At 35.3% G+C, this 19,796-nt stretch overlaps 1 protein-coding gene across 1 annotated transcript in view; it reads left to right on the top strand.

Annotated features, from left to right (window-relative positions):
• Positions 1-1,575: 1,575 nt before the first annotated feature.
• The window catches only part of LOC143222954 (uncharacterized), a 44,842-nt gene continuing 26,621 nt past the window's right edge, over positions 1,576-19,796 (top strand). Inside the window, exon 1 of the mRNA XM_076450191.1 lies at positions 1,576-1,832. The gene's annotated coding sequence lies outside the window, so the exon portion shown is untranslated. The remainder of the gene's footprint in view (positions 1,833-19,796) is intronic.

Raw genomic sequence — 19,796 nt, 5'->3', positions numbered from 1 at the left:
TTACACTTAACGACATTTTTAAAAATATGGAATTAGCGTATATACCCCACTAAATATAAAGAGTAAATAGCCCAGAGTTAGTCCGTCCAAATATGAGACTTTCTCGTCGAAAAATTCCTCGGGTAAATGTCTGGTTCATCACAAATTATAGAATGCCATAAATCTGTATACACTGCAGATTTAAAATTCTCTAATAGAAATTAGTGTGTCTGAAGTGATTACACAGTACAGTGAAAGTTTTTCAATAAGTTTGATTCACCTAAGTGACAACAAATACATCGCGAGCGTTCCTTCTTTTCTGGCGGAGAGTTACTTTGTTGTCGTCGTTGTTTTGTTCATAATGGTTCTTGGAAAGTTTCCATTTCTATTTTAAAGATAAAAAATTGATCCTTGTTAATTTAAATGATTGCCACGTCTTATAGTTGATGTTTTATTCCTGAGAAAATTGTTAAGGCTAGTGATCATTTGTTTTTGAGAGCAAAGTCATATTAGGCTATCTATTGTGTTTATCACGTGGAATTGAGCCCCGAATTTTAGCGTTGTAAATCCCTAAAGTACCACTGTCAGGCAGAGATTAATGTAAAGTGTGCCGTAAAATCATAATAACAAAAATTAAGTAAGACATAAGTCATTCACGGGTTAGCCTTCTAATTTTTAATCTGAAGGAAATATGTTTGACTTTAATACTTACTCAAAAAATAAACCTATTTGCTCATTATACTTGTGATTACTTATGCGTGTTATATTATAGTTTATAAAGATGTTTCCAATTAACTAAATCACCTGTAAAACCGTCAGAAATAAAGCAAAATTGTTAGAAACTCACTAAAGTTAATAACTATTTATATTAAACCACCTTTGAATGAATTATGTTAAGTCAAGAGCATTTGCGACATCTGATATATCAAACTTCGAGCCTCCATAAGTAATACTGAGTTAAAACCCAATTTTTAAACCATTTATGTTAAATGCAATGTCAGGTTTCTCAACACTGAGTATTTATCTTTATAACATCTAGAATATTGTTAAGAACAAAATAGTTTCCAATGATTAAATATGTGTTAATAAAGATAAATCAGGTTCCGAAACAGTTGAATATTAAAAGAACCAAGTTCTTATCAGCATTTAATGATAAGACTACAGTACGGTTTGCGGAGGTTTCGAATTTGTCATTAAAAACGGTCCAAACATAGCAGTGGTTTATTACAAAATCTGCAGGAACCAGACTTATATTACGTTCATGTTTTGTTGAAGCTTGAGTATCACAGAGTGAAACGTCTTAGTAATTGAGTTGATGAAGTTAGCTCATATTTAGCAGTGGTGTGAAAGTTAACATATTAGATCAGATACTTAATCATTGAGCGTTTTCTACCTGACGTTCACTGAACCTTTTTCTGTTCTAAGACGTTAATCATGATGTCACACTTATATCTCCGACTTTAGAAGGTACTTTCATCTGTCTGCACTAACAACCTACCGTTTAATTGTCGATGGTGTTGCTATGACAATGAGCCTTTTGCAGAATTTGTAGAATGAAGTAGGCTGTTCAACTAGACCTAAATGTTCTGAATAGTCAACACTTTCTGGGAACCTGCCCACCTGCTTAAAGGATAAATTTGAATTGTATAATGTCAGTTCTACAGCAAGTCTAGTAACAGCTCCGCCTACCACGTAGCCTCGTGGCCGCACTAAGCCTCATTTGAAGAACCTACTACTTTCGCGAAGTCTTACATGCAATAAGTTTGTTGTGGGTTGTAGAAATACTAGCAGATTTAGATCAGAGAACACGTGCTGGCTCACCTGTAATGGTTTAAACGTTTAATTACACCACGGTAAGTCGGTATTTATTTTCCATTAGTAAATATCAAATTTCATGAAGAAAAAAACGTGAAGTCAATTTGAATAAATGCATTAAATTCCTTACTTCGTATGGTATGATTTGGAGATGAAAGCTTATTTTATTATAATATGATTTGATTAATTTTACGAAGAATGAAAAATGAGTTATTTACGTTGATTCGTATAATCTAAGGAATGGGTGAGAAGTTGTGTTATTTGGATACACTTATACTGCTAAAAAAACAAAAACGAATGCAGCTTATTGTGTAACGTAGTTACTGAAACTGATGTTTACCAAAAACATAGTGAATGATGAACAGTTTATTTAAATGTTCACAACGTTTCGTGCTGGGTTGTTCTTCTTGAGGATATCCCTGAAATGTAATGAAGGGCTATCTGTGCTAGCCGTCCCTAATTTAGCAGTGTAAGACTAGAGGGAAATGTTCACCACCCACCGCCAACTCTTTCCTTTACCAACGAATAGTGGGATTGACCGTCACATTATTCTTCGGATTGAAGATATCCCTACCAGAAACGTTCTAAACACTAACTGCAGCTGGTTAAAATTTATAATGATTTCACATATATATATATATATATATAATATAAGATTTTTCAATTTTTTATTTTGAAAACGATGTAATACATGAAATGAATGGACGCTACTACAGAAATGAGCTGTTTAAACTAAAACATTATTATGTTATTGTGTTCCAAGCAAAATTTAATGCAACATTTTTTTTATTCCAAAGTTTGTTTTTTGTATACGAGCTTCGCATTCTTTTCATCTGTTCTATATTTTTTAAAAAAACAAAAAAATGAGGAAAACTGTATGTAAAATAGTTAATGATAAATATATGTTTTAATGTTGGCAACTTTTCAGGTCGAGACGCACTTCTTTTGTTCATTTTTAAACTTTAACTGAAAAGTAAAAAGAATTGATACCAGAGGGGTTAGGTGGTTAGAGCACACGACTCGCAATCTGAGGGTCGCGGGTTTGAATCCCCGTCACACCAAACATACTTGCCCTTTCAGCCGTGGGGGCGTTAATACGGGACAGTCAATCCCACTATTCGTTGTGAATAGAGTATCTCAAGAGTTGACGATGAGTGGTGATGATTGGCTAGCTGCCTTCCCTCTAGTCTTACACTACTAAATTAGAGACGGCTATCTGCTACACGAGGGTTATCTGCACTAGCCGTCCCTAATTTAGCAGTGTAGGACTAGAGAAGAGGCAACTAGTCATCACCATCCATCGCCAACTCATGGGCTACTGTAAATCGACCATTTTTTCATGCCCTCAGCCATTGGAATCTTTGTCCACAGACAGGGACCTGTCAACCTGACCCAGGGCAGGATCCATGGAGGTTGATAGACCTTCGTCCAATAAAGATCAAAAACGTAGTCGCAAACAGAAGATCTCTCCGCCACACTCTCATCTACATAAATAACAATGATCATCCTGATCCAGTTACCTTACGAGGTTTTCGGTCAGATATTGATTACATTAAATATTTAATTGATTCTTACCATCACGTGTGCCTCTCCTTACAAAAAACGTTTCTGAAACTTGCTGATAAAGTCACCCTTCGGCAGTATTCCTTGTACAGGAACGACAGGTCGTGTGATGGACAAATGCATAGCAGGTTGGCATTGCTGGTTGATCAGCATGTGCCCAATCTGTGTTTGTCATTTGATACACCCTTGGAGGCTGTAGCCGCCCGTGTTTTCTTGGCTTGTACCATCACTATTTGTTCTCTCTACCTGCCTCCTAAAGAGATCTATAATCAGTCAAACCTTGATGCCCTCACTGAGCATTTACATTCCCTTTTTTACTATTGGGGAACTTTAACGAACATAATCCCTTCTGGAGTGGTGCTAGTATTGATGAGAGGGATCGTGCTATAGAGCACATGCTCTTGGACCACAACCTGTCTCTCTTCAGTACTGGTTCTTATACTTATTTTCATGCATCTAGTCAGTCTTTTAATGCTATAGATCTTTCTATTTGTTCTCCTTTACTTTTCACTTACTTTTCTTGGAGAGTCGACAGTAATCCACGGGACGGTGATTGTTTTCCTATCATTCTGAGAGAAACTGGCCATGAACAATGCCATCCGACCCGCGTTGAACCAGGCTAACTGGCCTTCTTTCACCACTTTCTCAGAACTTGATTCTGCCATTGTATGTAAGCCTTCGATAGATAACTGTGTGGCAGCAGTAACTGATTGTATTCTCCAGGCAGCTTCTCAGTGTATTCCTAAAACCTCGACACGTTTCCCACAGTATCCTCGTCCTTGGTAGATCCTGCCTGCCACATGACAAGAAAAGCTCAAAAACGGACTTGAGATACCTTTCGTAGGTATCCCATATTTTTTAACCGTACTGCATTTCATCAGAACCGTGCACATGCTCAGCAGGTCAGACGTCAAAGCCAGAAGGAATCTTTGATTAAATACACCTCTAGCATTTTTCTACCACCAGTTCCAAAGTCATATAGAACAAAATTCGAAAGGTTAGTGGCCAATGTACTTCTGCCCCCCTTTCGATCTTGTTCTCTGATGGCCAGAAAGTTCCTGATGCCTGGAGCATCGCCAATATTCTCGGCAAAAGCTTCTCTCTTGCATCTAGCACTTATGCTTCATTCCCCATCTTCTTAGCTACCAAGATGCGGGCAGAACGATCGCCTCTTTCTTTTTGAGCTGATCGTCTCTGTGACTATAATCGCTCTCTTATACTGGTGGAACTTAAACTTGTTCTTCATCGGTCAGGCAGTACATCGGCCCAACCTAATGATATTCATTACGAGATGTTGCACCATCTCTCTCCTGTCTCTATTGCTATTCTTCTGGTTGTTTTTAACCGGATCTGGCAGGAGAATGTTTTTCCCAATGTTCGGCGTCATGGTATTGCACTCCTTTTTTCTAAACCTGTGAAGAATCCCAAGTTTCCTTTGAACTACAGTCCAACTGCTTTGACGAGCTGTCTTTGTAAGATCTTAGAAAGGATAGTTAATGGTCGTCTTGTTTGGTTCCTCGAATCAAACAAACCCCCCTCACCCACTCACTTTTGGTTCCGAAGACAGCGCTCCACCATGTACCACCTGATTCGACTTGAAACATCAATCAGGGAAGCCTTTCTCAAGCGGCAGCATCTTCTTTTTGTACTTCTTGACCTTGAAAAAGCTCATGATACAACGTGGAGGTATGGGTTGCGTGACAATTTACCGGTTTTTATTAAACATTTTTTTTAATGAATCGGCGATTCCAGATTCGTGTGAGTTCGACACTTTCTCATTCTTCCCCACAGGCATTTGGAGTCCCTCAAGGCTGTGTCTTGAGTGTCACACTTTTCATTATAAAGATTAATGCCATCAGTGGACAACTACCCGCTACTGTTGCAAACGGTCTCTTTGTCGACGACTTCCACATCTCGTGTCAGTCGTCAAATATGAGGTATGTTGAACGGCAGCTACAAACTGCCCTCAGTTGTTTACTGAAGTGGACTATAGGAAACGGTTTCAGAGTTTGTACACGGAGTTTCATGAACCCCTTCTATGCCTTCGTCGTTAGAAATTGTCTTTAATGTATGCTTCAAAACTTCGATCTTTACCATAACATTTCACATGGGATTATGTTTTTCTTTCTCAGTGGACCACACTTTTTCCATAATAGACAGTCTGCCATTATTCCTTTTAGCCTTCATATCCAGGTGCAGTTGGATGAACTGGGTCTATCTTTGGATAACATAGCGGTATTCACAGATCAGCCTATCGCACCATGAGTAATTACTATCCCCAAATGTGGCATTTCCTTGAGTTATGTGAGGAGGCAGATACTCGTGATTGGAAGTATTGCCTTCTATTTTCTGAACATCTTTCGAACCATCTTGTTTCCGTAAGGATCGGAAAGAGGAAGTTGTCCTAACTCGACTATGCATTGATCACAATTTTTTAACTCATCGTTTTCTTTTATCTGGGACTGATGCACCAATGTCTTGTCTGTGTGATACTCAGGTCACAATAACCCACATTTTACTGTCTTGCTGTCGTTACAACTATCAACGACAGCACCATTTTAGACATGTTTTGACCCAAGGTTTATTCATAACGTTGGACAGTGTTATTGGCGATAGCGATACTGTCCACCTTACAAATATTTTTAGTTTTTAAGGGCCATTAACCTTTTTAACACTATTTAATTTTTAATTCAAAAATTAAGCTTTGTTTTGTTTTACCTTAATTTCCTTTCATGAAATTTAATAATTTTACTTTACTTTTAACTTTTTAACGGATATTTGGCGCGGATAGCCGAGTTGCTTTGCGCCATAAAACGCCAAACCAACCAAGACCCAAAGTACTGGTGTTGATATAACGGGAAGTGTTACATCGTGAACACGTTCAGCAACGTGTATCACATAAATTAAATTGTGGAAATTGTCTCCACAAGTTTTGTTGTTTTAAACTACTCGAGAATTGTGATATAAAAGAAACTTGATTTATGTAATTATTTTTTTTGTCTTATGCTGTAGTGAAATGTTGTAGTTGATGTTTACAACATATCTACGAACGTAACTGATTATATCTATGGAATAATTCTTTAATTTGAAAACAACAAACAAACAAACTTGACAGCTCATCAGCCTTCTGGTTAAAATCGGATTCGGAAATGCATTGTGGTATAAGTTTCCCTCTTTTCGATTTAATCATACCACAGTACTATTTTGTTTTTCTTTTCGGTTAATTTTATAAACATAATTTGCGATTTCGTTGTACTGTTTTTAAGCCTGATGAAGGACGTGCGCCCGAAAATTTATCAAACTGATAGTAACTTCGACAGAATCTGAAACTCGAAAGAAACTTAACGCAATGTATCGGAAAAGCTTTATTTAACAGCACAATTAGGGCTTTGCAAGAGGAATTATTTTGTGGCAAATTTACTGAAGTATGCTATATATGAAGGTAGTTTTCTGTGAATTGCTTTATTCTCAGTCATTTTGTTTCAGACTAAGGAAGCACGGTATTACATATGAAAAAAACACAATTCTATTGTTCTCAGAGCAAAGGAACCCTCCACATGATTTACGATCACTTTCACTGAGTTACAAGAAAAAAATATCATTGTCACTTTCTATATAGCATGCAGTATGTTACAGTAACCATTTTTGATAGGGAGTTCATGTGATGCCCTCGCTGATTGATCCAGTTTCATGAATAAATAGAGCAAAAGGAATTTATTGGTTCCCTTAACTAACTTTTCATACTAAATATATATATTTCACTATATAGAAGTTTTTAAACATTACACACACACATATATATATAATATTATCCTTGAATTTACAAGAAAACCTGAAATAACCATTTTTGGAACTTTATAAAACTTTTCAATTTTAGCGTCATCAGCATCTAAGTTACAACATAAAATAATAGCTTATAACACTGTCTCGCTTCCAGGATTTTGAACTCTTTTGGACAATTCTAATACAAACAATAAAATACTCAACTAAACTGTCCATTCACCAAGTCATTTTGGTGCTTTCTCCATATTGTCAATTGTCATCTTGTCACAGGGAGACTATTTTTGTGTTGGTAGTCTAGTGAATTTGCTGTTTGTATCATCTTTGACCATACTCTGGAAATAATCTCGCCACAAAGTCTGGGCTCCTCAGCTGGTTAAGTTTCTGTTGGTGAACTCTTCTATGATGTTACACAGTGGCCATTCTCTAATCAACGTACTTCCAATGATAATCACAATAGATGATCTTCAGCTTGGGTTGTGTATCTTTTTGGTCCTGTAAGAAACAATTAATATTGAACATAAAATATCCATTAATCAGAAGTTTTTAAACACCACATATCAACAAAGAGGATTGAAATGGATTATTTGATCCCATATATCATACAGATATATAAACATTTTGTAAGAATAAGTTAAGCCCAGCCTTTCACAACGCTACAGTACAACTACAGTAGTAAGACATTATATATATATCAGTTTTTGTTACATTCTGTAACTGAGTGTCGGAATGTAGAGGGCGGTGTTAGATGTTTGAATATATAATGAAACAAACGCAAAATTAAAGAAGCCTTACTTATACAACAACTTAAACCCAAAATAAACCAATATAAAGGAATGCCTTTATACCTATATTAAATATAATAAAATTCTATATTTTTGTTACAGTATTCTTTCATTGACGGTTTCTTTTGAACTATCCGATGAAAAGAATACAACATTCAGTCCATGCAACAATAATAAATTAATTTATTTCATCCATTAATATTTATTCAAGCTTAAACACTATGGTGTTTGTAGGTCATGTTTACAGCCATAAAAGCGTAAAAATAGCCTTACCTGAATAATCAAATACCTAAATATTTGCTATAGTTAACACTGAATTACTAAAACTAAATTCTTCACCGCTAGCTGCAATAGAAACATTCTCTGACTGAGTCACTATTTGTAGCTGCGACAGGGTGGCTCATAGATTGGCTCTGAGTTTGTTTGTTTGTTTTTTAGTAAACACTTTCAGCACGTAGCTCCATTTATTGACCGGTTTCAGATCTAATTACGGTTATAGATTTCATCTTCTTTTATGCTTCACTGAACTTCGTATTTATAATATTTTATAACAATATGTGTTTTAGACTTAAACATAGAAGCAATTTGAAACTAACGATATATATATTTTTACATATTCTGTATATTTAGTCTAGTTTCTAAGTCACGTAATCGATGTGCAAAACACATTCGTAAAACGTTTATTCAGAAATAACTCATGAAGTGCATACAGAAACAGGAAGAAGAAAGAATATGAGTAAGTCAGCATTCGTATGTAATATTAGGCCTAGACACATTTCTATCTTTAGGTGTCATTTCCGAATGTTTATCATACTTTTTAATAATAAAACGTCTCAGCTATGATAACTAGAGTTGTTAAATAGTTTTAATCACATTATCCTCCAATTATTCACATTAATTTAAATACCTGGAATATTATCCCTCTAAGCTATACTGCATTTCATTTCCATATTATAAAAAACTGTTTCAATTAAATTTTATAATATAAATTTTAAGGTGGTTTAAATTAATATTCAGAGATTGTTTGATCCATGTGACTTACGATCTCTTTGTGTAGTAGAAAAGCACGTGTAATCCTTCTTTACCAGTAAGATTGACATACTTTCTTCTTTCACTTTGCATGGTACGCATCTAACTCGTTTATTACAATGATATTGCACTAAAAATACACCAGCCTCTACTGTAAGATCCATGGTTCGTGTTTGTTTCAAATAAAATCGACCTTTCTCGCTTAGGACCTCTGGGTGCGTTAGAACAGTGGTGGTCAAATCCCACTGTTCTTTTACAGTAAACCAAAGGTTGATGGTATATGCTGTTGACTAGCTGCATTCATTTTAGTTTAATAATTCAAAATTAGGGATGGCTAAAACAAGTAACCTTTGTGTAACTTTACTCGAATATTAAAAGAAACAAAATGCATATTTTTGTTCGAACCGGTGATGCCCTATGTTGAAGTGTATTTAAGAACTTCACTGTTATTTTATTCAACTATATTTACAGATCATTTATGTTATTCAGTTAGTTGAATTACATTTTTTTTTCTGATAAGTTTAGTTACGTTTAGTACTGATTTAATTTTGCTTGCATCAACGTTTGATTCAGATCATATACTACGTGTCCAACTTGATGAATATGTTTTAGACAAGTACCCCTCAGTGACTTCTTAGCGGTAGGCTTACAACACTAAACATCGGGTTTAGATACCAATGGTAGACAGAGCACAGATAGCTCATTGTATAGGTTTGCGCTTAGCAATAACCAAACCAAATCTTTATAAAGTTTGTTTTTGAATTTTACGCAAAGCTGCACGAGGGCTATCTGTGCTAGCCGTCCTTAATTTAGCAGTGTAAGGAAGATGCAGCTAGTCATCATCACCCACTGCCAACTCTTTGACTATTCTTTTACCAACGAATAGTGGGATTGACTGTCACTCTATAGCGCTCTCACGACTGAAAGGACGACCATGTTTGGTGTGACGGTGATTTGAACCTGCGACCCTCAAACAACGAGTCAAGTGCCCTGCCACCTGGCTGTGCAGAACCGCTTAAAAAAAGCACCGCAGGTTGTCGTAGCATATACATAATGTGAAACATGCCACTAGTTATGGAATGGATTTTTGCCTGTTTGTTTTAGAGCAAAGCCACTTTGGGCTATCTCTTGTATTCCAGTTCGGGGAACCGAATCCAAGATTTAAGAGTTGCAAGTCCGTGAATTTGCCGCTATCTCATCGAGAGGATTAGGTTTTTGGTAAGTTACAGACAGATATTCAGCGATATGTAAAAGGTAACGACACTGTTACACAGTTGATGTTTAATGATGCTCGTAATCGTCAATTGCAGAGTTACTTACAAAATATTCAAAATCTTTTCGTCTGTGTCTGCCGTCATAGAAGAAATAATGGTCGATGCTATACTTATAATTTAAACTGACGTGGACATAAGTCTAAATTTATGGTTGTAGCTAAAGCTATATCGTAGTTGTATTGGGCGTTTAGAGTATTCGACTGAAATTTACTGTTGTGCACATTCTTTTAATTATTCATTATCATGAAGTCTAAAATAACGATTAGCTTCAAAGTATTTTACGTTAAACCGCAGAAAGTGGGCGACACATTTGTCTATTAATTAACTTGAAATTTAACACAAACGGTACTTATGTTGGAAAGTTGGCTACTTTAGTTTTCTTTTCTTTTTATCAGATAATTTCGTTTTCTAGCGGTGTAATTCATTATACATTCATGATGAAATAAAGCTAACAATTAGGGCTTATGTAACATGAATCCCGCCTAGAAATGTAATTCCAAAGTACAACCATAATTACATCCACTGTTGTTGCTAAAATCCGTTGGTTTTGGGTTTTGAAAACGTATATCTGCAGTGCATACAATGATTTATTAGAATTTACAATTTTATACCGCTGTAAAAAGGGAGAAACTCACAGTCATAAAACACTATCTGCCAACTCCCTCTGTTCAACTGTTCAAACATTTTATAATTAGACATATGGTCTGAAGTGCAAATGAGTCAGTTAATATTATGTTGAGTGGTCTCATACAATTTGATTTTAACTAGCACTGTGCAGTAAACCACAGCATTCAAAGTATTATAAATGGACGAGCCATTGACTGAATACAAGAAACATGAAGTGACTGTTGTGAATTAGCCAGAAATGGAACAGTTTTGAAATTAATAGCGATGAAATCGTATGATACCAACCTAACCAAAGATTGAAATGGATATTTGGAACCACAACTAGTAGAGTCTATAGAACTATTTCACTCAGCTCTTCTCACAGAAGAAGTAGGGAAAACACAAGAATGAGCATTGATGGGCGTGTGAACCTATAAAACAACCTGCATTAGTACCATTAATGCCACACATTACAAGGACTTCAACCTAATGGTCGCCCCAGTCATCATCACATGTTTCTTGAAATAAAATAAGATTAACCACAAGGGGGGGGGCACTAGTTTACCGAGCTTTAGATACAGCGATAAAACATGGAACAGTCTTGGCACATGTATCGTATCCTGCCGAGTCTTGTTGTTGAAGTTAAGCACAACGCTTTACAGTAGACCACCTGTGCTCTGCCCGCCACTGGTTTTCAAACCCGGGTTCTAGCGTTATAAGTTCGCAGACATACCACTGTGCTACTGGGGGTGGGGTTGTTGCCAAGTGACACGAGAAATTAATGGCGTTCGAAAGCATCTCTTTTAAAATGTCCTTGTTGTTCAAGTGACCCCATTCTTAATTGAGATTTAATAAATTGGTAACATGTAAAGCCATCTCTACTAAATTATCTCGTACAAGCGTAAATTAAATAACCAATCTTTTGTATTTTAAATCATATAACTGATTATCAGATACCTGATTTGCATAAAGATGAACTAGGCGATTTGCTTTATTTTGTAACAGCATTTTGCATTCTGGTAGCTTGGACGTTAAAAGTTTTAATTGACCTTAAATTACTTGTACAGTGTATAATGTAAATATCGCGTTTTTATCTTTCTAGGCCAAATATTGTAACAGTTATTATATGACTGAACTTCCATATGTAGTAGCTGTCGTATATATTCAGTTCATCTTCCTGATTTAGTAATAGTGTTGTTATTTCTATCTTTAAAATTAATCTTTTAAATAAGCATGCATTAGGGAAACGGCATGAGCTTGATGTGTATTAAAACGCTTTTGTAGCTGTTGTCCCCTACCGAAAGAGCCCCCATTGGCACAGCGGCATGACTCATACCAGGTTAAAAACCAGGTTTCGATACCCGTGATCAGCAAAGCTCAAATAGCCCGTTGTGTAGCTTTGTGCTTAATATCAAACAAATCTACTGAAAGAAGATAGTGTTTCTGACAGCTGCTATTTGTCTGGCTCTTTGCCGTTTCTAAGTGGCCTATAATATAAAATGATATTTGTTTGTGAATAAACTTTCTTTGGACCATTTAGAGAACCCAAAGACAGCTGCAGTGTGTACGTCAGGAAATAAATATAAAATGTCTGCATCATTTTAGAATTAGTGGGTCAAGGATGTAGTTGTTGAGGGGTATATTATTACTATGTCTATGTGTTTGTTATTACAGAAATACTTCACGTTTTGTTGCTACTTCATTTCTGTTGAAAATGATCACCTGAAAATAGGACTCAAGGCCGGATGAAACAAACTACGCTCTCTTTAATAAATACTTTTATAATTTATTTTTATTCTAGAACAATAATATCAATATTTTTATAATTTATTTTTATTCCAGAACAATAATATCAATATTTTTATAATTTATTTTTATTCTAGAACAATAATATCAATATTTTTATAATTTATTTTTATTCTAGAACAATAATATCAATATTTTTATAAGTTATTTTTATTCTAGAGCAACAATATGAATATTTTAAAAATAATTTTATTCTAGAGCAACAATATCAATCATTTTATAATTTAGTTTTATTCTAGAGTAACAATATGAATATTTTTACAATTTAGTTTTATTCTAGAGCAATAATATGAATATCTTTACAATTTAGTTTTATTCTAGAGCAACAATATGAACACTTTCAGAATTTGGTTTTATTCTAGAGCAACAATATGAACACTTTCAGAATTTAGTTTTATTCTAGAGCAACAGTATGAATATTTTTACAATTTAGTTTTATTCTAGAGCAATAATATGAATATCTTTACAATTTAGTTTTATTTTAGAGCAACAATATGAACACTTTCAGAATTTAGTTTTATTCTAGAGCAACAGTATGAATATTTTTACAATTTAGTTTTATTCTAGAGCAATAATATGAATATCTTTACAATTTAGTTTTATTTTAGAGCAACAATATGAACACTTTCAGAATTTAGTTTTATTCTAGAGCAACAGTATGAATATTTTTATAATTTACTTTTATTCTAGCTCTACAATATGATTACTTTTAAAACTTTGTTTTATTCTAGAGCGACAATATGCCTTCTCGCTGTTTATAAAACGCCTCGATATAACCTGACTTGATGTGTGTACTATTTATTACGCAGCTTTTTAATTTAACATTATAGCTTAATTTTAAGTCAACTGAGCATGTGGTAAAACATTCTACTTTGGATTTTACTCATCTTCATTTTGTATACGGTTTATTAGCATTGCTAATACAGACATCGTAAGTTATATGTATTCATTTTGCAGTAAAATAGCTTATCTGGTGGTCTACGAAAACTAGATTTGCAGGAAAAGTAATTTTTCGCTTGAGTAGTTCTAGCTAGCGACGCCTACAAAGATAAAAAACAAGTTAATTAACATGAAGTGTGTATCGTGTTGGAGAGTAACAGTGTGTGAAGCTAAAACTAACATTAAATTCACATAACCTGAAACAGGCTTTTTAATAAATAAGAAAACTCAACTGCCAGTTTCAAAAGTTCACTTGAGTGTTAGCTTGTGCTCAGTGGTGTACTGTTTATGTACAATGATCTTAAGACTGTGAATAATCACCATTTTGTCTTATACACATATATAGATATATACACACACATACATATATATATATATTTGTTTTAAGAAGAATATCCCCTTTCCTTCATTAGTTATTACGTGTAGATTTTGTTCTCTATGAGTCATTGAAAAAGCTTTTAAACAACTATTTTGATTGATATGGCAGATTTATCATAAAACAATACAAAACAACATGGTGAGTGAACTTAATAAATGAATAATATGTTGAGAGCAGGGTTTTAGTTTTTTCATAAAAACGTTGTATTAAATTGTTTGTTGCTCCAAAGCGGAACGCGTCTCTTGCATACCCATAACCTGTTTCATGTCTTTAGGCCCGTCAGAATCATATATTTTACCTCGTTCCATGGTTTTCTTCTGAGACTAGCATAGTCTGGTTTTGTCACCTCCTAAATGAAGCCAGTTGTTTTCAGTCCTGCTATGTTCGTAATAATACGTCTATTAAAACTGTTTTAATTTCGAAATAGTCAAGATTAGTTCACAAATGTGTGTGAAATACAACGTATTCAGAGTTAGACTTGCATATCATTATTGGTTCTTTTTGCTGTTCTTTTCACACGACATTATTTGTTGTTGTTTTCCTTATATTATGTGGGTCTCCCGCTAGTACAACGGTAAGTCTACGAATTTACAATGCTAAAATCACGGGTTCGATTACTTTCGGTGGGCTCAGCAGATAGCCCAATGTGGCTTTGCCATAAACAAATAAAAACACACACACACATACATTATGTGGAGATTTGTGCTGTAAAACTGTCGTGATACAAGAAACATTAAGTTTTTCTCTTGTAATCACTTAACGTCACTAGTGTTACAGTTTTTCTGTCTTCAGTTAGAGAAAGGCCAGTCCTTACTCCAGATGAGCCCAGCTGTCTGATGTGAGCAGATGTGTATCACACGCTTAGAATCAACACCTGGTCTCGCGTCTCTAGGTCAAGACAGCGTGCATTCGTGCAGAGTTGGACCTCTTGTAAACGACTCGTGGCTTGATATTAACACAATCAACGTGTACATACATACAACATTTAGAGATCAAGCTATATAATATTGAATTACCTGAAAGATGAACAGAAATAGCAGCAAGTAGTTATAATAAAGTTGTTGTATTGTCACCTCCATTTGCTAAATTGTAACACGAAACAAAATATCGAAAATCATCTTTGTATATTCTGTAAATAAGCGTACAAAGAGTACAAAACCGAAAGAACGTAAATTATTTTCTACTTACAGAAAAGTTTTGTTTGTGGCTTTGTCCTATTAACTTCATTGGTGAATACAGAAGTTAGAGATATTTCAGAATATTAAGAGTAGTTTTCATTTGGTTTTAAACCCTACTTTTTGTGTAGAATTTCGCACAAAGCTATTCGAAGGCTATCTACGTCAGCTATTCCTAATTTTAAATTAACAGACTAGAGGAAGGACAGTTGGGCAACACCACCTACCGCCAAATCTCAGGCTACTCTTTACCAATGAATAATGGGAATGACCATCACCTAATAATGCCGTCACAACTAAAAAACAAAGTCAGTGGGCATTAATTTTTTAACAGTATTTTAATCAAATATTACCATATGCAGGCCCCAGAATATCATGTTGACTGAGTAGCTATGATAACTGTCTATATATATATCGAAACCACACGAGTAGAGCTCGCTCGCTTATTTCCAGTATTCCTGTGCTCGGAAATTAAAGAAATTTGTCCAGGGTCACATGATTCAAATCGTGTTGTTTTGAATTAAGCACAAAGCTACACACTGAGCTATCTGTGCTTTGCCCTCCACGGGTATCGAAACCCAGTTTTTAGTGTAGTGAGTCCGCAGACATGCCGCTGTGCCACTGTGGGCCTCGTGATTCAAAAGTGCGTGCTTTTAAATCCCTAAAAACGTTTTTATTGTTTTGTACCTTTTATTTTCCAAGCAAATATTAAAACTCATCTTATACATCATAAATACTAAAACTATAACTAAATTTTAAAAAAAAGCAAAAAGCACTCTCTACCAAAAAAAAATTATTTTCTGAGAGGAATCGCCCATCTTAGTTACACTTATTGTACTTATTGAGGTATTTTTGAAGGTTCGTTTTAGAATTGGCTTCTGAGTATTAGGAAGAAAATGGGGGTTCAGGTTTGTACCTAGGGACGAGGAAGGTTATTTCAATGTTGTGTATTATCGTGGCATCTGTCGCTTAACAACAGCTGCGTTCTCTCTCTAGTGTACAAGATTCGGTTGTTGAGCGAATAAATAGTGGCACGTGTCTACTGTCACGAGCCACACGAGTCCTGGCGCGTATCTTATGAATTGTTGTTCTGCAAAAGAATTAAAAAAAAAAGAACCTACTTTCCCGCCAAAAAGTGTTGTTTATCACGTCTGTTTACAGTTGGATGTCTTGGTACCTTTGTTTACATATACCGATACGAGGGCTGTTTTTGAGTAGGTTTTCTCGATAGCTCACAATCAGCAGGTACTTTGTACTCCTGGTATCAAACCTCAACAGGTGGTAGATACCACGAACGACAGAATTCCTTTTTTATTTCTAATTACAAGAAGCGTATGTTGCTGCAATAAAACACTTTTCTCTCAATATAATATTTTATATTTCGCACAATACAATACAGTTGTAAATCAGTACAGTAGGCCTAGGACAAACTAGAACGTATTTATTAAAATAAAGAAAGCTTACTTGTTTTCCGTGTTAACAAAGCGGGTGACACGTTTATTGAATATACAGATAATTCAGCATGGCGATATTAGGTTTCTAAGAGTTATATCCCAGTAACTTGAAATTTGATGCTATACCATTCGTATTCAAAGTTTGTCGGCTCACTGCTATCGCCATCTAGTTTCTTTCAATACATTATTTTATTGTAAATCAAGCCACCTAAACGAAAGCAGATCACAAATTTTGCTCCCTCATTACTTCATTTTCATGTGTTTGTTTGTTTTGGAATTTCGCACAAAGCTACTCGAGGGCTATATGTGCTAGCCGTCCCTAATTTAGCAATGTAAGACTAGATGGAAGGCAGCTAGTCATCACCACCCACCGCCAACTCTTGGGCTACTCTTTTACCAACGAATAGTGGGATTGACCGTCACATTATACGCCCCCACGGCTGGGAGGGCGAGCATACATACAGTACATACAGTATTTTAATGTGTATCTCTGTCTTACATCTCGTTACTTAACTCACTCTTTCACTGGCTCGGCATGGCCAAGTCTCTCGACTGGCAATCTGAGGGTCACAGGTTCAAATTTCCGTCACACCAAACATGTTAGCCCTTTCAAACCGTGGGGCGCTGTAATGTTACGATCACTATTCGTCGGTAAGAGAGTAACCCAAGAGTTGGCGGTTGGTACTGATGACTAGCTGCCTTCTCTCTTCTCTTACACTTCTAAATTAGGGACAGCTAGCGCAAATAGCTCTTGTTTAGCTTTGTGCGAAATTCAAAACAAATGTTCCTTTACTCACTTAAAAAAAAAAAGAGGGGATCGCGCAAGAAACCATATTTATTAAAGGAGACGCTAATAAAAAGTTTTACTTTGTTTTTGAATTTTGCACAAAGCTACTCGAGAAAGTTTTGAAAACACTGTCATACAGCATTACTAAGATGCTGGTGATGAAGTGTTTCTGAAAGGTTGAAGATAATCCATAGTGTGATTTCAATTTGTTTATCCTGATTAATTTTGATAACCAAGGTCGAATTAAAAACGTTCATTTCATACCAATTAATAGCTTATTGTTAGGTTTTGGTGACTATTTCGTTCAAAAAATATTATTACATTTAATGATATTTTATTCATTCATTTCTTTAACCAAAAATATTGTAATGATGCACTTCCGTGCTGCTCAGACGAAAAACTTGCTTATCAAAGCAGACGAATTTCTGTACAGTATCGTTGTCAATGACTGGCAAAGGAACAGCAACGAATAGCCTTAACCTAACAACTATAATGAAGCTTTAAAAAGTCATATGAACGCTTCGTTATCGTCTACTAGCCATAGGGGAGCGGAAATCCCACTAGTTTATCCTTCTTCTCGAAAATCGATTGGAGAATCATAAAGAAAGTCTCGTAAATTATGCGTATCGGTATTTTGTGTGCTAAATCAGACAGAAATTTTGGTGTGTGTTAGGCATAGAACTCTTATGTTTAGAAAGAATAGGTAAGTTAGTGTTGCAATAAAAACGTATTAATTATTTTATTGTTGACGTTGGTTATTGTATGAAAAGGTTAAGATGTTATTCGGGGTCTGTTTTAACACATCAAACAGGTTTTTTTTGTTACATTAGACAAGATTAGTATGATTGCTTTGGAACAAATTTAAAATTATGCATCTGGTGCGTAACCTTTATGTAATATAGGTTCATCCAATAGTTTCAAATGAAAATGTTTGTACAAATGTTGTTTTCTAACTAATTCTGTGACACACTGGTTAGTCTGCGGACTTATGCAGCCAGAAACCGGATTTTGATATCCGTAGTTTAGCTGTGTGCGTAACTACAAACAACTTACTATTTCTGTTATTTTCAGAAAAATTATACCAATACTCTAGTCTTGCGTGTGTCTATTTTACAAATGAATAAATTAAGTGATGAGCAGTTTTTTTTTCAAGGGTAACAGGTTAAAGTGAAAAAACATTTCTACACATTTGCAAACAGCACGAGGCTTTGTTGATGATAATGAAATTCATAGTTTAATAAATGTGTTAATAAAGAAATTTTTACTACAATTAATTAACACAGACGAAAACAGAAGCATTATCTTATAATTCTATGATAGTAAGGTGTCAGTATTTCATGGTATTAATTCTTCAGGTCCGAGTGACAAATCATTACGAAGTAACTTGACAATTTAATGGAAATGTACGAGTAGTTAAAGCTTAAAAATACAGTAACTGTTGTAAGTCTTTCATTGCAGAATTCCAACCAAAACTGAGACCTGGCATGGCTTGATTACTGGGGCGCTCTGCGTGTTCGAATTTTGTTATAAAACATGCTGATAGGATCCAAACATTCTTCACACATTGTATGGTTTGTATAGTTTCTGCTCGAGTGTAATTTAAGGGATCGAGTAACCAGTAGATATTTTGCACACGTGTAACAAGCGTGGTCTCCAGATATCGTTCTTGTTGATTTTTCAGTATACACGATATCATAGGACGCTAACTAAAATGCAGATGGTGGAAGTCGGACAGTATCAACCAGCAGTGTAACATGTTTACACTTGAATGAAAGTAATATTTGACACAAACAGTGGTCAATTAAACACTGTTAATGTGATAGTTGTTTGCATTTCGAGGCCAGCTGCTCCTTGGGATGACAGTGTTTGGAATCGTGTTTCCCATTCGTTCGTCTATTAAATGCTATAACTTTATCATACACCTGTGAGGCGAAATATACACTGAATTTTGGTCTTCATAGTAATGGTGACCTTGCATGTAATATAAGTGATGACGTGGATTAGATGGACTCCCTCTAGATTTTTCTTGATTTAGACCAGTTACTGCTCTACTTACCATAACTTCTCAGACTACATTTCTTACAATGACTAAGTGACGAAATCCTGGAAAATACAGTGATTTGTCTATGTTATTGTTTGCACTAAAGTGTAATGTTACTAACTTGAAGTTAGTTTAATTTGGATAATGCCTGCAACAGTAATAATAATGGTGTTGATAACAGACCATTTTCAACTGAGCTGTTGCAGAGTGTTAATAATGTTCTGCTTTGAGGTAATGGTAGTGGTAGTATTTAGTATAATTCACACAACGACTTTACAGTGGACTTTCTTGCTGTCTAAGTGGGTAAATAGCACGGTTTGGTCCTTGGAAACCATCACTGGGACGATTAAAGTGGTGCTCTGACCCATGGCGTGTCAACCTTCA

This window comes from Tachypleus tridentatus, chromosome 8 (genome assembly GCF_004210375.1).
Source record: "Tachypleus tridentatus isolate NWPU-2018 chromosome 8, ASM421037v1, whole genome shotgun sequence".
In the NCBI taxonomy this organism is placed as follows: Eukaryota; Metazoa; Arthropoda; class Merostomata; order Xiphosura; family Limulidae; genus Tachypleus; species Tachypleus tridentatus.
This window is presented reverse-complemented; position numbering and strand designations above follow the sequence as displayed.